The 24,088-nt window shown below is 34.9% G+C and overlaps 1 protein-coding gene across 1 annotated transcript in view; it reads right to left on the minus strand.

Annotated features, from left to right (window-relative positions):
- LOC109091613 (VPS10 domain-containing receptor SorCS1-like) overlaps positions 1-24,088 on the minus strand; it is a 159,669-nt gene that overhangs the window by 120,094 nt on the left and 15,487 nt on the right. The gene's annotated exons all lie outside the window — the stretch shown is intronic.

Here is a 24,088-nt window from a genome sequence, read left to right on the forward strand (position 1 = left end):
CAAAATAAAGACTAAAACGCATCGAGGCGGAGGGAAACGCGCTCCTCAGAGCCTTGCTCGGTAGGTCGACTTGGCATCAGATCCGCCAGACAAGGACACGGAGAGAGACTCGGAGACTGATGCCAAAAGTAGCCGTTGGGCGGCGCAGGTATCTGTGTCCAGCTAAGTATGCCATGTAAGGATGGTTTCTAGGCCAAAGGGGGGCGGTTGGAAAAAAAAGCACGCCGAGCCCCGCTTTGCTATCAGCATCAAGATCAAGAAGTCATTTTCTGCCAGCTCGTACATGGGCCTACAGGGCTCTTGCCTGAGAGACGGGGAGACGTTGTGCATATGGGATGGGCTTGTGCTGCTAAACTGTACCACAGAGCCTCTGCTGCGCACTTTTATAGCCACAGAACTTACTTGATTTAGCTTTCGCTGTTATAACTTATTTCTAGCAGCATTAACAAACTGCTACTTTCCATTAGTGTTTTCATTTGTAGTAAAAATTATAACACAAAATCATATAAACATTCATTATTCCACATTTACTTTTCATGTCTTTATCATAGTGTGGGCGGATCCTCATGAAGTTGTTAAAAGAATGTCAGAGGTATTTGTAGTGTTATTATAAATCAAAAGAATACACACACACACACCACACGCACGCCAAGACACACACACCACACCCAACACACACACACACACACACATCAACACAGCATATTATATATATAATATACTCATATGATATATCTCTATATATATTTTCCCATTATACACAATTGCTGATTCATAATCCTAAAATTATTTTGTTTTATACCTTAACACACAGTTAAAACATCACTAGAAATAATATTAAAAACCAACATTTTAAAGATCACTTTTTAGCATTACCAGTAGATGAGAATAAAGTTGAGAAACATCTCGAGAGCGAATGCCTGCGTCGGTGAATTGATTGTCACTAGTAGTAAGCTGGGGAGATTTGTCAGTTGTCTAAGAGAGGTTGATGTGAGAACACAGCACCCCCCCAGTGTTGACAATACATTTCTGCGCTTGAATTGATTCTGTTTGTGTGTGATCTGAATGTGATGTACGCTCTACTATCGTAGCTCTAAAATGTGTGTGTTAAGTGGGCATTTATACTTTTCGCTCTGGCTCTGCGTCTTCGCGAGGCCGCTGCTAACTGTGCGCACCTTCCCAAACAGACGAGGGCTTTTATACTTGTCGCATTCAAGCACAGATCATGCTTGTTCAGCCTAGAGTCGCTTTGAACTCGTGTATCTTTCGGAAGCGGAGCTGCGCCAGGAAGTTTATTTTTTTATCTTATTTTTTATTAACAATATCAGAAAGAAAGAAACAGATAAACATTAAAAACATATGGGGCTGGGGATACCAGTAACTCATTAAAAGGTAATTAAATAAATATCAAGCCCTTTTACAACCATAAAATTTAATTTATTTATGATTTTGTTTTAGGAATATTGAATGTTTTTAAGGCTTGAAGTGAGGCTGCACGGAAAGTTCCAAAAAATGTGTGCACCTCTGTTACGCAGGATTGGGATAGTTATTCTCTGCCACGCGCACTTCCGCCGGTGGCTGCACTCAAAGTGAAACTTACCGCCAACAAGCAATCACTATTGGCGTGGACGGCCCGATCGACCGTACGATAAATACACTACCCTGTACAGTGCACGAAGTGCATTAGATTAGTACTGGCGATTAACTTTACCTGTACAATATGCATTCTCTTCCTTTCAGTTTCGAGCACATGGCCAGTTAATTATTAAAACATCTTTGTGGCGCATTTTATACTCTGCCTCTCTGTAGAGACTAATTATTTTCTGTCTTCACTTTCTTCCAGGATGCATTTCTCTATATCTAACATGAGAGATGTACAGATGGGAGGGAGTCTGAGAACACATTATTTCTCTGTCTTCTCAAGTCTTTCTCTCTCTTCTTGTCCTTGTACACCATTCTAATTCAGTCGGCACCTTTGGTTATTTATATGCTTTTATGCATCACTCTCTTTCGGCTGTCACATCTGGAGATGACAAAGGCATCAGTCTCACTGAATGCACAAAAAGTTGTGTTCCAGACACACACGGTTAACGTTAACATGGATTTTGTTTGTTTATTGTAAATTAACCTTGTGTTTGCAGTAACTTCATGACCACTAAAGAAGACAATAACAAGTTACTTCTGTGCTCCTTGCATATGATGACATGCTGAAAACTTTAATGAGAAAAGTTTTTTTTTTGTTTTGTTTTTTTGCATCGTTATATTATTTTCAAGTTAATTAAGCAATTTACTTTACTTCTATCTTGTTTTGCAGTTTAAATATACACTTAAAACAAGATACATTTACTTGAGAAATAAACTTAAAGGCAATGTGGCTTTATAACCTATACCTATATTTTCTAGCAAGTCTTTATTTATTTGTTTATTTATTTGTTTGTTTGTTGAGGCACGAAACTCACTTAATAGATTTATGCTTAAAAACAAGATAAACAATTTGTCAGTGTATTAAAAAAAATCTAAAACATTTTAAGGATGTTTAGATAGTTTTTCATGGAAAGCAAGACAAAAAAAAATACTTAAGAAAATTAATTGGTTACATGGAATGAAATGGTTTCATTCAATTAAAAAAAAAAAATTGGAATACAATACAAAAATAATGTTTAGTAAAATGTTTTGAAGTGTATTTATGCAAATATCCTATGCTCTTGCTCATAAATGCTATGCCACTGCATTGCGTTTGAAGTATCTAAAATTAAGCTTTAAAACCTCCAAGATGAAGTCTAGTTTCTGAGCGGGAGTGTATTTCAGACATCTAAGACAGAGACTAATTTGCACTAAGTCTTGCACAATCTCTCCAGTCTCCATACTAATGATTGATAATGTTTTATTAATGCTGAGATATCCTCCACCGAGGATCTAAACAAATTGTAGCAATTTAGTCAATCCCATGCACAGAATCAATCATAGGCAGCTCTGAATGATCATGCATCACTGCCAACATCCCCGCCTCGCAGGCCTCACGGAGCCTGCAGCTTTCTTTGTATCTATAATACAGAACAAGTTCCTCCATCCTCACCTCACAAGCTCCTCATTTCACTCCATACAAAAACTTCTCTCTCTTCCCACGGCAGCATTTACTGAAAGTTGCTGCCTGTGTTTCGATATGGATGGTTTAATTTCACTTCATCTGATTCGGAAATGCCAGAGAAAATGATGTAGAGTTTGTTTCCAGTAGTAGTATTTTTAATATTGGTAGAGTTAGAAGCACTTGGTTTGTAATGACATTGTATTTTGAGTATATATTAAAAAAAAAGTATATACACAGGGACCAAAATCAAATATCATATATATATGTCTATATGTCTGTATTGTCTATATGTCTTTTTTTTTTTTGTTTATTTTTGTGGATATTGTTTTTTTAGTTTTAGTAATTTATTTTTTTTTGTTTTTATTTTTTTTTTATATTTTTTTTATATATTTATTGTTTTTCATTTTATTCTAGTTTTAGATATTTTAGTACATCAGCATGAAGAAGTGGTAGAATTAGAGCACAGTTTAGAATTAGAATAAATACACAGTACAAATGAATAGAACATCACTGTGTTTTAGTATATCAGCATGAAGAAGTGGTAGAATCAGAGCGCAGTTTAGAATTAGAATCAATACTTTGCTCTGGGCCATAACGATGGCTTAAGAGTCCATCTACGTGTTCAAACGATTTTGTCACTCTTGCGTTTCCCAGAAATGCACTTACACAATGTACTGTAGCTGTGTTTTAAGTTACTACAGAATCGCTATCCAGATTCATAGAATGCTTGAATTCTACTTGTAAAGCGTATACACCTGTATTATTAGTACAAATAATGACAAGGCCTATGTTATTTCTGGATTCCAAATAAATTTGCTTTGGTACAGCAGAAACACAAAGTGACCTAGTGTTATTTTTTTATTTTTTTGAATCTTCCAATAATAATCAATGCTCAAGCATAAATGCAAACTTCAAACCTATCAACAACACTGACCGCAGAAATTATGGCAACTTTACTTACCATTCCAGAGCACTCGGATTCAAAAAATGCTGCGATTGGACAAAGGAATGAAGTTTGATCTGTTTTCATTTAATGTTTGAGAATGTGAAGGTTTTTGTTCCTATGAAACACACTTCAGGACAATGTACACATTCCAACTGTAATTCTCGCAATACAGCAGAGATTCAAAGGCCTAATTTGATTCCAAATAGATGCTCGCATATAGCAGAGCTTAAACCTAAACAACACCTGCCATTCCAATAATGAATATAATTAAGGATAGTGGTTCACAGGAGTTTTATTTTTATGCTTGTATATGGCCTCTTGCTTAATAATTCTACTCCACATTTCTCATCTTAGACAAGCAGCTTAATGCAAATCTCCTATATATCTGACTGCTCCATCTGAGTCTGAACAAAGACCGGCTTCAAACCTGCCCATGTCATTGAGGCCATTATGCTTGGAAGCTATGATATACATGGAAAAGTGTTCTTCTCTCTTCTATCCAAGAGTGTTTTTGGAGGGTGACACAATGGGTGTTAATGAATGCAGCTATTTCAAGAACAGTTCAAGGGAATAACACAAATATAAACCATTTTTAAGTCTTATCAAGGTTCTGTCATTCAGTGATCTTTGTAGTATTCTTGAATGGTTGTACAAACAGTATATTGAGTTTCTCTTTTCTTTTCATTTTGTTATTCTCCAACATCAAAGCCTGTTCAGCTCTGCACAAAGAAATTATACTGAGAAGAAGAAAATTGAAAAGGACAATAACATGAGTAAATTCGAGGACAAAAACGTGCAATTAATAGAAATAAATAATTAAACATCAAACAAATACAAATGTACATAAGACATCTCTCTGAAAAACACTTTGTGGTTTAAAATTTTTAGAAAAGTCCAATCATCCATGATCCGAATATTCCAATAAATGATTTAATGATTTAAAATGATAACCCCTAAAATAAAATATAATGACTATTATTTACTCTCTCTTATATTAATCAAAAATCTGTCTGACTTCCTTTCTTTGTTGGAACACAAATGAAGATACTCTGGGGTTGTCAAACTTCAAAAATTACAGAAAAGCACCATAAAAATAGTCCAAAAGAGTCTTCAGAAGTCATTATATAGCTTTGTGTGCACAATTACATTATGGTGAGCTACTTGTTAAAAGAAAAAAGAAAAACAGGTCAGTATGGATAGAATTAATGCCAGACTTATTTACTAATTCTAAGTCCTCTCCAGTGAACCTTAAATAACTTTGCAACTACATATTAGCTACAAGTCATTAATATGTTAGTACATTCTCTGCTTAATATCTGCTTACACTTTATTTTGATGGTCACCCAACAGACATTCAGCTGACTATAAGTAACTTTGCAAGTACATCAACTTATTCTACTAAACCTAACCTAACCTAACAGTCTATTAATACTCTAATGTGAGTTAGTTAACATGTAGTTGCAAATTTATAAGAGTTAGTTGACATGCACTGTAGTTGCAGTAACTTATAGTCAGCAGAATGTCTAAAGTGGAGTACCAAATATATATATGTAACTTTTGATCTGTTTCACACTGCTGTATCTTAATTAAAAGAACATGGGCTGAAATACAGTACTGGGTAAATATGGCAGCAGGTTAATTATAACCTCTGCACAGCTATGATAGTTTTGCTCAGATATGAGACAATAAAAAAAAAAGTATTTATGGCAAAAGTCATTTATCTTGATCATATTTGACAATTTTGATAAGACACATTCATTACTCCATTACTCCAAATGTTTAGATGTGACTTTCAAGCATAATCACAGCTCTGCCAATTATTATGGGAACGAGCTGCTTTGCTGTGCTGTATATAGGAAGTTCATTAATGTCAACTGGTTGTTAGCATGCTATGAAAGAGAAATCATTGCCACAATGCTGTACCTAAAACATCCAGGCTCCCTGTGGGACCAAGAGCCATTGCAGACTGTCATGTCTAAAATAATTAATGCAGGCCAATGACCAACATTCTTAAGCAACATGTTATAACATTTAATCCATATGATGACAACTCACTAGAATTTGCATGCATAAAGGGACCATGTACATTCATTTTGTGTCATTTTGGGACTGATGTAAGGTACTGTATGGTTGCCTAGTAACTAGCTAATAATTTGAAAAACAGACGCCCTGCTACCCCAATTGAGACTAAAGATTCACAAAACAGTCTTTTTCCTCATGGGGAACTAATTTCCTAGTACTAGTTTTTCTAGTATGTGACAACCAAGTTGAGATTTTTACATGCCATCTTTGTTAAAAAGCTTTTATAAGTTTGCAACATTTGAATTTTCTGAATGCAGAAAACAAAATATAATACCAAAAATGCTTTATAGTTAAATATACATTACTTTATGAAAACAACTAGCTTGTGATGAGCAATGGTTGTATTGTCTTTTCAAACTGCATGAACCAAAATAGAATGGAAAACATGGTTGAACAAAGTGCACTACAGTTTTAGAGAAAGAAATATTTGCAGTTTTTGACTCACACAGATGAAATAAAGATAGTATCTTTCATAGCAATGGTTTGAGGGTTTTATCACTTGAGTTTTGTACACATACAGTCTGAATCCAGCCATTTTTCTGTGAGCAATGAAATATACAATATATATGAAAGCCAGCCATAAAAAACGCACAGGCCCTATCGGGTATAAAAAAATAAAATGCAAAAGCAAAAGAAAGGAGAGCAAAAGCAAATTCAGGAACTTTGGATCAAGTTTGGTTACATACACAGTTTAAAAATTTCAGTTGGAACAACTTTTATTTTGGAGCACTCATGTCAATTGTCACTTAGGAATTAATGAAGTTATGTCATGTTGTATCAAACTGAGCTAAAACCACATTGTGACATCAGTTAAAACTGTTAATAAGTAACGTGTCCCTGAAAAACTATTCAAGATCAGAGAAAATTGCTGTTATCTCCTAATGAGCACCAATGGCCCAGTTCCATTCCATAGCAGGCCTCATCCAAATGAGTGGAATTGATTAATAGAGAAACTCATTAATGAATGCGAGGATGAAACACTAATCTGCATACAGCATCAGTAAGGCAAACGGGCTCACTGGAGGTACACCTGCTCGCAATTTCCAGCTCCTCGGCAGAAGCTGCAAGCGTTCCCTGTGGGACCTTTGATTTCTGGATGGAGAGACAAACTTTATTTGGTGAATTATACAGGGCTGCGGGGGGAGACCTGTCCCCTAAGCAGATGGCTCTGTTTGCTGTCATCGGAGCACTAAACACTGGATAATACAAACTTTAATGAGTTTAATGTCAACTTCTCCCCCTTTTTCTGCTGGCTGCTTCTTCTTGCTGGAAGGGTGTTTTGGGCAACAAACATTGTAGCAGTCAGAAGCCCTGATGTCACTGTAATGTAATGAAGACTGAGACTCTGAAAGAATGATGATATTACACTACAATATTAATATTAGACAACTCAATTAGGCTATATGAAAAAAAAAAATTAAATAATAATAATTTATTGAATTGATCACAAGCTGGTAAAACATGCATAATCAAAACATTTAATACTGTTAAATCATATATTGCCTTAAAGATTCAGCTGGAGTTCTGGATGGAATCTTTAATGTGAAATTCACAGAAATTTGTCTTAAAATTTTTTGTCAAAGCTGAAAACATTGTGGGTAGCAACTCATAAAAATGAGGATGAGTATGCATATTTTTACTTATTTAAACCATTCATAACATTAAATAGTAATTAACTATGACACAAATAACTGTAATAATGATTTGTTATTAGGCCTTAGTTGTCATACATACATATGTATGGTCAGTTACATTTGCACAAGTATGTCATCAAGACTCCTGTCCTGACTCAAATGTTTGATAACCAGTAAGAATCAAACTTTGTTAAGTGAAGTGACTTTCTACAGATGTGCCATGTTCAGTATGAAAGAGCAGTGAATACTGCATTGAAACGCAGCTGAAGTGTTCCTCCACACTATCTATGAGCTGCAGAGGGAAAGATAAGGCATTCAGTGACAGCATGTATCAACCTTGGGAAAGAATGGTCCCAGACTGGCTAACTGAATACGAATTTTCAACAAATGCTCATAAATCATTCGAGGTATGTTCCTAAGAGCCCACCCTTGTCTACCGTTTTGGAGATGGTAAATTTAGCTCTGTCTTTCAGTGTGAGTTCTCCAGGGCTCTGGATGGACAGATTTAAGAATAGTGGCAAAGGCTGGTGTTATTTAGGGTCTAATTTAGTTGGCTCAGAGCAAGAACAGGGACTACGTGAACCTACCAGGTGCTATCAGTCAAAAAAAACAAAAAAAAAAAAAAAACTTGCGTTTCCAACAGCCTGGCCGATAAAGCAAGTGAATAATAAAGTTTTGTTCATTCATGATGATGCATAAGAAATTGATTAATTGAAAAAAAAAATGTGGTAATGTTAATTAGAGCTCTGTTCTCTTTCTTTGGAACAAAAAAAAATATTACAAGATGTCAAGTATCACTAGAAGAAAAAATAATCTTATTTTAGTCTTGATTTTCAGTAGAAATACTATTAGAACTAATTAAGAAGATATTGCGATTATTTTTAATACCACACTGGCAAATAGTTTTGTTGCTTTTCCAAGCATAAACCTTACAAAAAGAAAAGAAAAAAAAAATCTATTTATTTCTCTTTCTTTCTTTCTTTCTTTCTTTCTTTCTTTCTTTCTTTCTTTCTTTCTTTCTTTCTTTCTTTCTTTCTTTCTTTCTTTCTTTCTCACAATAAAACCTGTAAAACAAACCAGTAAAACAAAAATAAAATTAAATTTTGATCTAAATTTATGTCTCTAGAGTGTCAAGTGTTACTACCTTGTGCAATTATGCTTTTGAAATTATTCCATCTTCTTTAAAGGTGTTTTTGCTTGTGGTTTTTTATTTATTTTTATTTTTTTAATTTTTTTTCAGAAAACACATTTAAAGTAGTGATCCAATTAAAACCTGATTTAAAAGAAGATACATTAATTACAGAAGAAGAGAATGAGATTTTTCTGTTTTTCTCCAAATTACAATGTCAGTAAATGTTCTTTAACTGAGTGAAAAAGAAACCTTTTCATTGTCGACTGTAAACATAAATTTTTCAAAAGCTTCTATAAAATGCTATTTTTAGTAACATCACCTGTTAAATAATGAGCAAAGTCAGACACTGTTGTGATTTCTGCTGACACCTCTGCTTCATAGTGTGGATTATATGATGTCTCAAGGCTTTGCGTATAATTTATATACCGTCACCATTATGCCCATCTAGGTCAAAACATTCTTCTCATTCTTCCATTTTTTTTTCCTCCATGTGATCTATTTATACATTTCATAATATATCAAGCTGTTGATGTAAGGGATACAAGAGAATAGTTGATCCAAAAATAAACTCTGTCATTAAACTGGAGCGATGCAATGCGATGCGACAAAATACAATAGAACCTATTATAATCAGTGATGCCGTGCCAAATCCCCATCAAGAAACTGCTGCCTCATTCTACTTATGATGTACTGACACAAAATACAAATTATTTGCAATGGTCACTTTGTCACGTCCAGTGTAGACAGCCTATAGCTGTTGTCGTGCCGGTGTAGACACAGTGTAAATAATGAGAACATTTTTTTTTTTTTTTCTTCGATTAAATAGAGAAATGTTCAAATAATCATCATGCATGAAATCCTGCAAAGTTTAATTTTGCCTTCTGTGTTTAAGCAGCCCGATTTATTCTGCAGACAATACACGGGTGAGCAAAATGCATTTATTGCATGTATTGCTCAGAATACTTTAATTCCACTGATTCTTAATCTGTTTGAATAGAAATTCTATCAGACGGCATTCATTTCTACGCTAACAGAAAAGACAAGGCAAACATTGCACTTCTAAGCCTTTTCAGCCCAGACTGCCACATGACATTGTATAATTCCCAATAATTATTCAGGAACCACAGGTCCTTTTCACTTCCTAATCTGCTCAGCTTTTGATAGAGGGACGGAAATCTCATCAAAACCAACATCGGAGCTCTCTGACACGTCTGTGGAACGCCATCACAGCATGGCATTCGGTGTGTTCAAAGAAAGGCTTTCCATGATATATTCATCTGCACTGAATAATGTGCTCTCGAGGAGACTGATATAAATGGTTTTTATGGACCTTTTCCATTCTGTTCAGGGTTTTAAACTCAAGTTTCTCTTGAAGATTGGCACTTTTATGGTGCTTTGTTTGTCTGGGGGCTCATTTCTGACATTCACAGATTGGCAGAGTTAAGAAAAAGAGTATAAAAACTATTGTTTGAGCTTTGGAAGGGGTCACAGTTTTGTTCTCACTTTTCTGCAATCAATGAAATGTTGACCATTTCAGAAAGAATAATGGTGATTTTTTTATTGTTACACTTTTCAGCTACACTAATATGCTTCAAAAACATGTCATCCTGGTATGAAATGGCAATACAAAGCATATTAAAATGTAACCATTTCTTTCAAGTCTAGCAAATGCTACAGCCATTGCAGACATGCTTTTAAAGGATTAGTTTGCCCCCCCCCAAAAAATGTACTCATGCTCAAACCAGAGTGACTTTGTTTCCGTGGAACAGGAAAGGAACAATTTTGAAGAATTGTACTTGCAGTGAAGTTGCACTGAGGCTTCAATAAATGACCAAAAAGCACTATAAAACTTCAGTAAATTTTTGAGTCTTTTGAAACCATACAATAGGCTTGTGTAAGAAGCTTTTAAATTAAAAACCTTTACATCGTTTGACTTCAGAGGACTTGAAATATAAGTTATACATGTTCTAGGATTTAAATAAACAACAAAATTAATAAATAAATATAGCTAAAATTTCGAAAAGACAAGAGGGTGAAAAGTTCATTTCAGCCAAAAAAAATATTCATTTTAGTCATTTCTTTAACTCGTCTCAACCCCCTAAAAAGCCCACTGTATCATATGTTTTAATATGTTTTAAAAACACAAATTTCTTAGGCCTCTAAATGATCAACATAATCAAAACTTTGCTGAAAAACCTTTTGTACAAAATCCATAACATGCCTTCTATATGTAATACAAATAAAATCCTTATATAAATGTCCACCTTCTTAATATACGTGTGTCTTTTTGCTGTGAAATCTTTATTGATAGTATTTAGATTTTATTATAGTTAGCAAAATTTTAAGATGAAGATTTCTGCAACATGATGCAACATTTTTTTTAAAAGTATCAACTCTTAATCATTATTGTATTGCATTGCAAATATCATATCACCGTACAACTTTTACATTTAGCCAATTAAATATCAGCTTATTAGGAGAATGATAACTTTATATGCATTTTTATGCAAGTACTCTGCTATACTGTTATAAAGACCTTAATGATTTACAGTACATCTTACTTTTTGGTCATATAAATATCAAATTCCAGTTGTTGGGCCAACTGTATATGAGTCATAAATTTGATGTGTCAAACAATTATGTGTAAAAATATATTTGTTTTAGGTTTCTACAGTATATTGTTTTGTCTAAAGGTTCAATAAACTGTAAAACAAATATCAAATGTATAAATGACACTTGTTCCATGTTATTTGTTTTTTAATTTTGTTTTTCTTAATGTTTTTTTTATTAGTTGTCTAATTGGTATATTTTTTTTGTATTTTTGGGAATGGGTCAATTTCAACTGCAATTTTCACTCCAGCCCTGTGAATTAGCTGAAATAGGCTTTCTTGTACAACTTTTGCCACTTTAATTTACAAAGTTGTGGATGTGCTTCTCTGAGAAAACATGTTCTCTTTTACAGCATGTGGGCTTACTAAAGCGGTTTATAAACTGGAGTCCAGCTATGAATTCGTAGAGGCTCATACAGAGACAGAGAAATAGTGTGCTAAATATACACGCCTGCAGTTTAAACCAGTGTGCCCTGCTCTCTTTCAAAAGTGAGATCTAATTACTTAGACACTAAGTATAACACTGTCAGCTTTCTCACTTCACGGAGGAGTGAATTAAAAGACTAAACTTGGGGCTTCAATCAGATTCAAAACCAACCTATACCTCTGGACACCTCATATTCACTCCACCCCCATGAGTCTAATATCTACAAAACTGGATATTTCTCTAGGTTTGCTGCAATCGAACTGACAGAAGCCATAAATCTCGTAATTAAGCTGCTGCATTTCATATGCACATACAAATGGATTTTAGAGTTTAACAGTGTTTAATTGCATTGTAGTGATTCTGCAAAATATTGCACACTATTCTGGGATTACTTGCATTGAATAAGATATTTGTTCTGTAAATATACAAAGAAAAGATGTGCAAAAGTGTTTTTTGTTTGCTGATCCACAAAGACATGCCAAATACAGAATGAAATAAAAAAGTTTCTTTGTTTCCGTGGAACAGGAAAGGAACCACTTTGAAGGATTGTGAAGTGACTTTCAGCTTCAACAAATTGCAAAAAAAAAATAAAAAAATAATAACAATAATAATTACAAAACCACCTTAATTTTTTTCTATAACAATCATGCACTATTTTCCAAGTCTTCGGAAACCATACAATAGGTTTGACTAAAAGCCTTTCCTTTTTTTTTTTTTTTTTTTTTTTTTTTTTTTTGTGCCCCCGATCCAATCCAAGTCATTGAATTTTGCGCATCTGCCGAAACTGAGTCCCTTTCCAATACTTGTATTTTCCTAGTGGTTGGTGCACACTTCAAATACATTAAAGTTATAAAGTTGATAAAATCAATCCAATGTATACAGGGATGTGCAGAGAGTATAATTGTTATATAAAGTGCCCTCCATAAGTATTGGAACTGTAAAGACAAAATTGTTCTGTTTGCTGTGGAGTAAAGAAATCTGTAAATATGATTAAAAGATGAATATTTGACAAAACTACAGAATGTCAGATTTTATTATTGGGTGATTCAACACAAATATGTTTTACCAGCTAAGAAGATCAGTACTTTTAGAGTTTCATCTCTCTATCTGATGTGAGCATAAGTATTGGAACAGTTGCCTCACAGGTCTTTCTAAGTGTTCAGCTTTGTCCTGTTGCATTAATTCTTCAGATAATAAAAGCAGGGAATGTGTCTTATCAGTTATATCCATTGTTTTTGCTTTTTAATTCTTGGTTTTGATTTTGATGATTAAAAAAACAGGATGGGGTTGAGGAAGCCAACTCCGATAGGAAAGAAAGGAATTTGGTTTGTATGAGAAAAGAGGAAGTCAATTAGAAATATAGGAAAAACAAAGGGCATGGAGAAATCAAGAGTTTGGAAACTACCGGCGACATCAGCAACCAATGACGACCTGATCGGCAAAAAAAAAAAAAAAAACAATAGTTGATGACAGACAAATCATAAAAGCTGTGAAAATAAACCCTAAAATACATGTCTGTTAAATCACCAACAAACTCCAGAAAGCTGGGGTGATGCTCTGTCAATCTACAGTCCGCAGGAGAATTTGACACAGAATTACAGAAGCTACACAGCAAGATACAAACCTCTGATCAGCACCAAAAATAGAAAGGCAAGATTCTTCACAAATGTGAGCCAGTAGAGTTTTGGAACTGAATTGATGGACCGATGAGACAAAGATTAACCTTTATCTAAGTGATTGGAAAGTAAAAGTGAGGAGAAAAAAAGGGAACTGCAAATGATCCTAAGCATACAACTTCATCTGTAAAGCTTGGTGGAGGTGGTGTCATGGCAGGGGCATGCATGGCTGTCTCTAGAACAGGACTACTTCATTTTAATGATGACTTAATGTATGATGGCAGTAGCAGAATGAATTTGGAAGGGTACAAAATCATCTTGGCTACTAATATTCAAGAAAATGCCACCAAACTCATTAGAAAGCACTTCATATTGGATCAGGACAATGACCCAAAACACCCTGCCAGTTCAGACAAGGACTTTATCAGGGCAAAGAAATGTACTAAAGTCTTAGATTGCCCAAATCAATCTCCAGATTTAAATCCGACTGAACATTAATTTCACAAGCTGAAGAGGAGACTAAAGACAGAAACTCCCCAAAACAAGCAACAGTTGGAACTGGCTGCATTAAGGGCTGGGGAAAGCATTTCAAAGCAGAAGGCCAAGAGTCTGGTGATGTCTATGGGTTGCAGACTCACTGCCTTGATTGCATGCAAGGGATCTGCAACTAAATACTAGCTTTTAATCTTTTACATCTGCCTTAAATTCAACTGTTCCAATACTTATGCTCACATCGAATAGTGGGATGAACTCTAAAAGTGCTGTCCTTTTTATTTGGTAAAACATGTATGTGTTGAAAGGGCTAATAATAAAATGTGACATTCTGTATTATTGTCGCATATTCATCTTTTAATCATATTTGCAAATGTCTTGACTCCACAGCAGAGAAAGCAAATTTGTCTTTACTGTTCCAATACTTATGGAGGGCACTATATATATATATATATATATATATATATAATATATATATATATATATATATATATATATATATATATATATATATATATAACAATTACTACAGTAATATATATGCATGCACACACTGTACAAATACATTGGTAGATGTAAACATGTTACAGTGACAGACATTATAAAACAGACTGTGTAGTCACAATTATGAACAGTGATATAAATTACTGCTACAAACCTTTATGTGTACATAACCCTGAGTACAATAAGCAGAATAATTGCAACATAATGGAACAAAAGTGGAGATAAGGTTAGAAAGCATGAAGCTTGTGAATGCAGAATGCCAATCTGTCAATCAAAGGCAAGTGACTTTTGACAATTTAAATCAACCATCTGATAACAGGTTTGTAGTGTGGAGACAAACTCTCTCCACATTTCCTTGGAAAGGCTGATAGTGTTAGACTTCAAAATGGTGTGCTAAAACATCACTGAAATTACAAAAGAATTACAGGTATCAATGCCAAAAAGCAGGAAAATTTTGTAAGAGGCAAACGCACAGGAGAAATCAAACGAAAGCACCAATGTTGATTAACTTGCTCCCTCATCCTCATCAGGACAGAAACTGGCAAACATCTGCCTTCATCTGCCAATCACACAGAGGAAAACACAGTTTCACAGACAAAACCCACATCTAATCCAATCCTACACAATCCAATCCATACAAAGGTGTTTGTGTATACTTGTATTCATTATTTATGCATGACACACATTTCAGTGTTATCACAGTGCTTAATCACATACAACATGCTGCTTCATATGATAATCTCTTCAACTGTTGGAAAATATGGTTCATTCGATCTTATTTGATTCATAGGCATTTGTAAGTGAAACAAATGTTCATTTTAGGTTCACTACTGTTCAGTATTTTGGCAAGTCTCTTATGCTGACCAAGGCTATGTTTATTTGATCAAAAATACTGTAAAAACTGTAATACTGTGAAATGTTATTACAATTTAAAATAACTGTTTTCGATGTTAATATAGTTTGTTAATATATGTTAGTTTTTGTTAATATGTTAAAATATGATGCAAAGCTGAATTTTCAAATTAATTTTAAGATGCTGATTTGATGCTCAATAAATATATCTTATTATCATCAATGCTGAAAACAGTTGTGTTGCATATTATTTTTGCGAAAACTGTGACTTTTTTTCCAGATTCTTTGATGAATGTCACATTAAAGCATCATTGATGAAAAAAATAATAATTCCGTTTAAATTAAAAAAAAAAAAAAAAAACAGACCCCAAACATACTGTATAGAAAGCATCTAAAATGCAAGCCTTTTGACATATGTACAACTTCATAAATCCTCAGGAACTGCAGGAACCTTTGCGAGATTCACGATTTGAACCTCAAAACATTTGTAAACATTCATGAAACGACAAGTGATTCAAAGTAAATTTGAGTTTTGTGCCTGGTAAAGATGTGGTCTGGTTTGCCTGAAGTAGAACATTAGTCACAATTAAGTAGTAATCTTAATCTCTACAACACGATTCCCACAAGCATCTATATCTATAAGTTAACAAATAAGGAACATTTTCCAGCCCTCCTCCACTGCCAGGTTCAAATCTGCTCCAACATCCTCATCTGCAGTCTGACAGTCAGACGTTGCATGTTGCATATTGACAGTTACAAGTGCTTAGACCTCGAACCAGATGATTTATGAATGCACCAAGTTTGCTCTATATTGATATATATGAAGTAGTTCACTACAGCTCTGATGCCTGTCACTGTAATGCTGTTCTGTGTGCATCTGAAGGAGCAAAACTGCAGGCTAAACTGTAACTGCAGAGGCCCTTAATGACCCACAATGTGTGTAATTACATTAACTGTATTTGTCTTGGGCTATTTTCATTTATCTCCGTGAAGTGGAGCATTAATATTTTCTGAAACTCTGCCTTACCAAAACCATATTTTTTTCTTTTATTAAATTCAGAAATGTTTAATAACATTCAGCACATCGCAAAAAAAAAAAAAATTATATACAGTTTCCACATTGGGCAACATTTTCAGGCTATTTTTGTGCTGAAGAGGCAAACCTGGACATATACTGTACAGTAGGTGAGATTTTGGCACATTTGTATATTAGATGCAGGCATCTATCCGAAATGTACATTTACTAGAGTCACACTTTAGTTATGGATATATACAAAACTAAGATGAGTTTTTTTTACTTTTCTTTATGAATGAGCTTTCAGATAACAATTTGAATGTTGGCAGTTTTCTGAAAGCTACTATGGCATTTTAAACTTTGGCCAAAATTAGCATTTGCAATGCATTCTTCAATTCTTGATGCATGTGTGAAGACTTGCATTTAATTCATTAGCAAACACCAGTATATGCCTTGAGCGGTCCTCCCTATGACCTCTTGTTATTGCCGATGTTCTTATAAAAGCATGCTATGAAGAAAGAGAATTAAACATGAATGATAGATTTTCAGGGTTCTGCCCAAAGCCTGAACTTGAATAATCACATTGTGAAGCCCTGTATGAAAACACGTCACACTGGTGGCTCATCTCGTTAAGCATATGGTAGTACAACTGTGATGGCTTCAGGAAGTTATGATCTTGTTCATGCGGTGAATCACAGCAAGCATCAACAAAAATGCCCGAGGAAGTAAAAACAGCTTGTTGATACATGCTGATACATTTCAGCAGAAGTTCCTAACAATGCTGCTGTTGATTGATAATCAAATAACAACAGCATTAACATTGTGTTGTTGACTTTGTAACATATGCAAAGCAGATGGAGTGTTGAAAGTAAGCTGATAGAAGAAAGGATTTATTTTTTATATACAGTACATTATTTAAAATCAAAATTGAATACAGCAAGTGTCGGAAACTATACGCTCATTGCCATACTTCTGTATTTTGAACACTCAGTATAAAACATAAACAGCTATTATTTATCTTACTTAAGTTACAGGTTGTGATTCAGTGGAGCCAGCTGGTCCAAATAAACTGGGTACTGATCCATCTTTCAAGAGCAAGCGTTTTGTGAATCCCATCTTGTACTGCCGAGTACGAATTTAAAACTCCTGATTCTTTGCAGCCTCTTCTTTTGGAAGTGAAAATAAAACTACGTGTAGCCATCACAGAACTGGGATATATATATATATATATATATATATATATATATATATATATATATATATATATATATATATATATATATATATATATATATATATATATATATAGTCATTAAATATTTCATAAATTTAATGTTACAGCTGTTAAATTGTTGATATTAAATTTTTTGTCTAAATAAATAAATTAAAAAATAAATGCAGTAAGTAATTTCAAAAAACAAAAATTAATTTTGGCATCACAACATTATATAGTATAAGGGGTTGAAATAAAAAAAAGAGAGGTGATCATGCACAATTTAATAACTAATATCAACTGATACCAAATAATGTACAAAAAAAATAAAACTCTAATATCCACTGATATTGAATATAGATATACTACATTGTGCATCCCTAAACTCAATGCATCTAAAGAAGAAAGAAAAGAGTGCGATACACAGCAGTTTGACTTTTTTTCATCCTCCATCCCTGTAATTTTGAATTGGTTCATATCAATCTCGAGCACTCTGGTCTCAAGGATCAAACATGATGGGAATTGGCTGGAGGTGAGAACCTCCCCTCTTCGTCTCCCACTGTCTCTCTGCACCTCGCCTTTTTCCCCCAAATTACTTTTTGACAGTGGAATACAGTGATAGGCCTCTCCATTTGAACTAAACAGCCTCCTCAGCAGCAGAAGATGCCCGGGAGCAAGGAGGAAAGCACACGGAAATCTCATTAGGTACAATATCATACCTTTTTCTACAGCGCCCTGTCACAGAGCCGGTGAGCTCAGGCACTGGAAGACTTTAAGGACAGCGGGTGGCTATAGAGGAAGAGCACCTTAAAGGAATATGCCGCACTTGATGTACCTCTGATGCTTTAATGTGAAAGCTGCAGCGCTGCAAATTAAATACTTTTTGTGGAAAGGATGGAGACAGAGAAGTAAAAATTGCACAAACCAGCAATATTTAACCGTCCCATGTGGGAAGCCAACACTTGCATACCGAGCACATATAAACACAAGCTTCCCCAAAAATAAAAATATATAACTTTAAACAGATTTAAACTCATTGAACACTAGAGGCTTACTAGGGGAAATGATCCCACGTTGCTCCTGAGAGAACAGTAGCAGCATAATCAGACAAATCTTCATTAAACTGGAACAGAGTTAGTAAGTCTACAGAAAGTTGCACTCGAGTATGTTCAATGCGAGGTTGAGGCCGTGAGGAACTCAGAGCCATTTGTCATGAAGCATTTTGTTAGGCTTGTTGCACCCTGCCGTGGGCTGTTGTTGGATGGCTTTATATGTTTATCAGTCAGTAAACATTTCCATTGCAAAACACCCACAGCACTTCTTCTCACATTCTGTGAGATTATTAGCAAACTTCAAGATTATTAGACACTATAGTCTATTCCTAAACTCAGTAGTGCATTGCATGTCATTCCTGGTAATAAAAGCTGTGCAAAATCCAAAAACAATCTATGTCATTTTGGTTGCTTTTATTATTGTAGAGATTGGGGCAAGTTGTCACACAGGAAGCTATCATCTCTGTAACTTTCGGTTTCTAGTCAGAAATCCAAAATGCTTTTAAGCCCAATAGTAATTGTATTTTCCATCAGTGTTGGGTCGGAGCAAGTCACAATTTATTAATTACTATATCTGCCATTCAAAACAATGGCTTGATATTTTTGAAAAAAAATAAAATAAAAAAAATTTGCTTAATGAATCGCTGTTGCTTAATTGTTTTACTGTCTAAATATTACTTAATTACAAACATGGAAACAATAGCAGTTTTGTAACCATAAATTTAAGATTTTGCTTTATACAAAAATTCACTGGAATAAAAAGTGTGATAACCAGACCTGGTCTCCATATCCGCATTTGAATAAAATATGGTTTAATCACTGGAGGGAAAAATAAATAAATACATAAATAAATAAATACAGCACTCTAATAAAGCTACCAAATAAAACAAACACAAAAATACAACTGAGGTCTGTAAATAAATAAATATAATTATTATCCATAATTCATCCATTCTCCAAGCCGCTTGTCCCATATAAAATTATAAAATGAATAATTAAACATACACGCATGCATAACTTTATGTATAATTAATAGTACTACTCCTACTGCTACTATAACTACTAATTATTTAGGTATTTTATGTTTCTGTACTTTTACTGAAAATAATAATAATTTGTTAATTACCAAAAGAAAGCTATTTAGGCTCCAAAAGTTTTGAAATAATATTTTTTTGCAAAAGTAATAGATCTAATTGAAAACAGAGAGGTCTGTAAGGCTTTTTGCCCATTATCTTGACAATTTTTTTCCACAAAAAGAGCTCACACATCACACTTCACAGGTGCTTAACAACCCATCCCCAACAATTATGCCTTAATTGAACCACTTAAACCTCTATTGGGAGAGACTTGTGTGCAAGCTACCAAAACTAGAGCAAGTACGGTGTCTAGTTTAATCCAAAGTTTTGCTTTCTCTCTGCCAGCCAACTCAAATGTGAAGACTTTGGTTCAGTTTTTTACACAACACATTGTGACTGCCAAATTAAATTAAACAAGTGACACCTTTTTTCTCTCTCTTTCCGTTTCAGACAATTCATTGCTTCACATAATCAACACATCTCAATGCAATCCCTTTGACCATTTGCACATTTTCGACTAGTAAACATCCGTGTAACAATCTATCCACAGCAAAATCCAACTTTGTTGTTCTCCACGCTTCGGCATATCCAAACTAAAAGGCTGTTCTCATCCTATATATGCTGCACATTTTCTTCGCACCCTCAAATGGTACTCAAAAGCGTCACAACACTTGTTCAAAGCATCTGGCTTACCCACAAGCCCCCACCATCCCTTGCCACATTCCCTACTGAGGTTATGTAAGATGTTGCTTTTTGAAACATCGTCAGAGCGTCTTGCTATGCCCATTCGACAGTTGTGTTGTCATCCATATCCACACTGCTATTCTAACCTGATTCAGTCAAACTCTGACAGTTAAGAGAGGGGTAGACTCGACACCAAGGAGCTGACATGCTAAGCAAATATTTTCCATAGTTTCTAGTTTTGTGCCTTTCCATGAAATAGCAGGGGCAAATCAGCAATGCCAGGTGTGCCAGCTGATGTGAAGTGCTGTTTCCCGGCACTGCACGCGTGTCTCCATGGACACCTGGGTGAGTTCATTACACTTTAAAATACACACACAATCCTCTGATGAAAAAAGTACTATGATTCCCAACCAAAGATGAATGTTATCAAGTTTGATTTCTGACAATAATCATTCATGAAGCATTAGTCTAATACATTCAAGCTATTAAAATAGCCTATAAAAATGCTATTAAAATGGTACTAAAAACCCAGACAGAGTTTGAATCTATAACTAATCATAGAAAGTCCGGCCATTGTATTCTGATTCCTAATTGAATGATTCTAATGAGTTGGTTCTTTTTAGTGAATCAAACACATGCAGGACAACCAGCGTAGTCCAATTCCAAAACAAACGATTCTAGTAAGTTGGTTCTTTTAAGCGAATCAAAAACATACAGTGCAGCACAACCAGTGTAGTCTGATTTCTAAATAATTATTCTAATGAGTCGGTTCTTTTTAGTGAATGGAACACATACTGTATAATCAATGTACTCCTATTTCTAAATGGATGATTCGAGTGAGTCAGTTCTTTTTAGTGAATTAAACACATGCAGCTCAACCAGTGCAGTCCCATTCCAAAAACAAATGATTCTAATGAGTTGGTTCTTCGTAGTGAATCAAAAACATACAGCATAAACCAGGGGTCTCTCAACTTGGTCTTGGAACGGTGGTGCCCTGCAGAGTTTAACTCCAACCCTATAACTAAACACACCTGAACCAGCTAATCAAGGTCTTACTAGGCATGCTAGAAACTTCCAGGCAGGTGTGTGGAGGCCAGTTGAAGCTAAACTCTGCAGGAAATCGGCCCTCCAGGACCAATTTGGAGACTACAGGCGTAACCAAAGTCTGATTTCTAAATGAACGATTTGAGTAAGTTAGCTCTTTTAAGTGAATCAAACATATGCAACTGAACCAGTGTAGTCCAATTCCAAAATTCTTTTTAGTGAATCGCTTCTTTTTAGTGACTCAAACTCATATGGCATAGATAGTGTAGTCTGAATGCTAAACAAATGATTCTAATGAGCTGGTTCTTTTTAGTTAATCAAATACATGCAGACTAACCAGTATAGATCAATTCCAAAACGAATGATTCCATTGAGTCTGTTCTTTTTAGTGAGAAAAAAGGGATGCATAAGGCTAAAAGATTGAGAAGCACATTTCTATAATAAATGAGAGAGAAATGTTCCCTACCACAATAGGAAACAATCATATCAATCTATCAAACATTACAGAACTAGCGGATTACACACTGTAAAAGCCTGTGTAAGTCTTTCTTTCTTTTTCTCCAATGGCTTTCTATTCAGCAGATATCATTAAAATCTTAATTTGTCAAACTTGCCCTTCATTTTTTTTTTTCATATCAACTGCCAACATCAACAAAGAGTGTAGAAAACTACATTCTTTATTGGAGCTGCAGGCATTCTAACACACACTCAGTAGAGTGAATAGATGTGCTTGCACAGACAGTTCTGCCCAAATGTCCTTGACCTCAGAGACAGCCTGCAGGAATACGTATATTATGTTGAAGAGGCAGGACTGGCTACATTTGAGCCACTCTTTCAGCCCTCCTCCTCCTCTTTTTTATATTGTTTGATTGTTCATGTCCTGATTTATAACAATCAATCGCAGTATCTGTGATGATGTACTTTAACACCAGCAGGGCTGGCGAGCAGAAATGGGCCCCGCTGATTGCGTCGTACGGTTCACGGACGGGTCTGATGTAACCGACGGTGAACGCAGTATTTCACATGTGGAAAATCTGATGAGGAAAGGTCTTCAAAGTGGCCTGACACTCAAACACGTTTACTGCACCTATAAAACACTCTAATGGTGAGAAGATAAGACAAAGAATGACCTGAGAGGAATAGAAATAACTGATGCTGACCAGAAAAAAAATTAAATTCACCTTAAATCAGCCACACAATTGTTTATCGTTCCACAAATGGATTTCAAGACTTAGTTCTACATTTTGTAGCAATAGTTCCAAGAAAAAATTTAATTCTAAATAAATATTTACACTGATCTTTTAATACAACACCTCTTTTGAACTCAAAAAAAATACTATTACTGATACTGATACTATTACAGTTGTTATAAATATTTTGAATTATTAAATATTTTGATTTTTTAAATTAATTTATTTATTTAAAATTATTTCAGATTAGGATTTAGTTATTTTAGTATATAAAGTTAAACTAAATGAAAATAAGAAATGCTGTTTTGGCAACAAGAAATAAGTCTTTTACTTTTTACATCAAATAACAAAAATGTTTGTTTATTTATCATATATTTCCTTATTTTAGTATCAATCAACTATAATAACCCTGGTTCATATTCACTGACAATCTACTTCAAAGTCCATACACTAATCATCCACAACATTAAAACCACTGAGGCAGCAATATAAGTGAACATTCAGTTATTGAATTTCATGTTTTGGAAGCAAGAAAAATTCTGAAAAGGGACAAAAAGTAATGGTTAGTCAACTGGGTCAGAGCAGCTCCAAAATGGCAAAGAGGGAGAACCAGTGAAACAGTATCAGGGTCATGAGTGCCCAAGACTCACTGATACATGTGAAGAGTGAAGGTTAGACCAGCTGGTCCAATCACACAGAAGAGCTACTGTAGCTCAAACTGCTGAAAAACTGAATGCTGGCCATGATAGAAAAATGTTAGAACTCGCAGTGCATCACAGTTTGCTGGATGTGGAGCTGTTCGCCGCAGACTGGTCAGTCGAAAACACCTACAATGGGCATGTGAGCATCAAGACTAGTCCATGGAGCAATGAAAGAAGGTTGCCTGGTCTGATGAATCATGTGTTCTTTTATATCATGGCTGGGTGTGTGCTGTTTAACTGGGGTTATGTATTATGAGAAGAAGGCCGGCCGATGGAGGCAATGTTATGCTCTGGCCAGTGTCTTGCTAGGAAACCTTGGGTCCTGGCAATCATGTGGATATTACTTTGACATGTATCAACTACATAAATATTTTTGCTGATCATGTACATCTTGTGGTGTTCCCTGATGGCAGTGGGCTCTTTCAGCAGGATAATGCACCCTGCCACACTGAAGAAATTACTCAGGAATGGTTTGAGGAAGATGACGAAGAGTTCAAGGTGTTGCCTTGGCCTCCGAATTCCCCAGCTCTCAATCCGACTGAGCATCTATGAGAAGTACTGGACCAACAAATCCCACCTCACAACTTGCAGAACTTAAAGGATCTACCTGATATTAGGCAGATGACTTGTTTTGGCTTATTAGTGTATATATGTTTTGGTTCCAATTCTGGTTCTATTAATTATTATTCTGGTACTTGTAAGGGAGAAATATTTTGGTGAAAAAAAAAAAA

Source organism: Cyprinus carpio, chromosome B1 (assembly GCF_018340385.1).
Source record: "Cyprinus carpio isolate SPL01 chromosome B1, ASM1834038v1, whole genome shotgun sequence".
Classification (NCBI taxonomy): domain Eukaryota; kingdom Metazoa; phylum Chordata; class Actinopteri; order Cypriniformes; family Cyprinidae; genus Cyprinus; species Cyprinus carpio.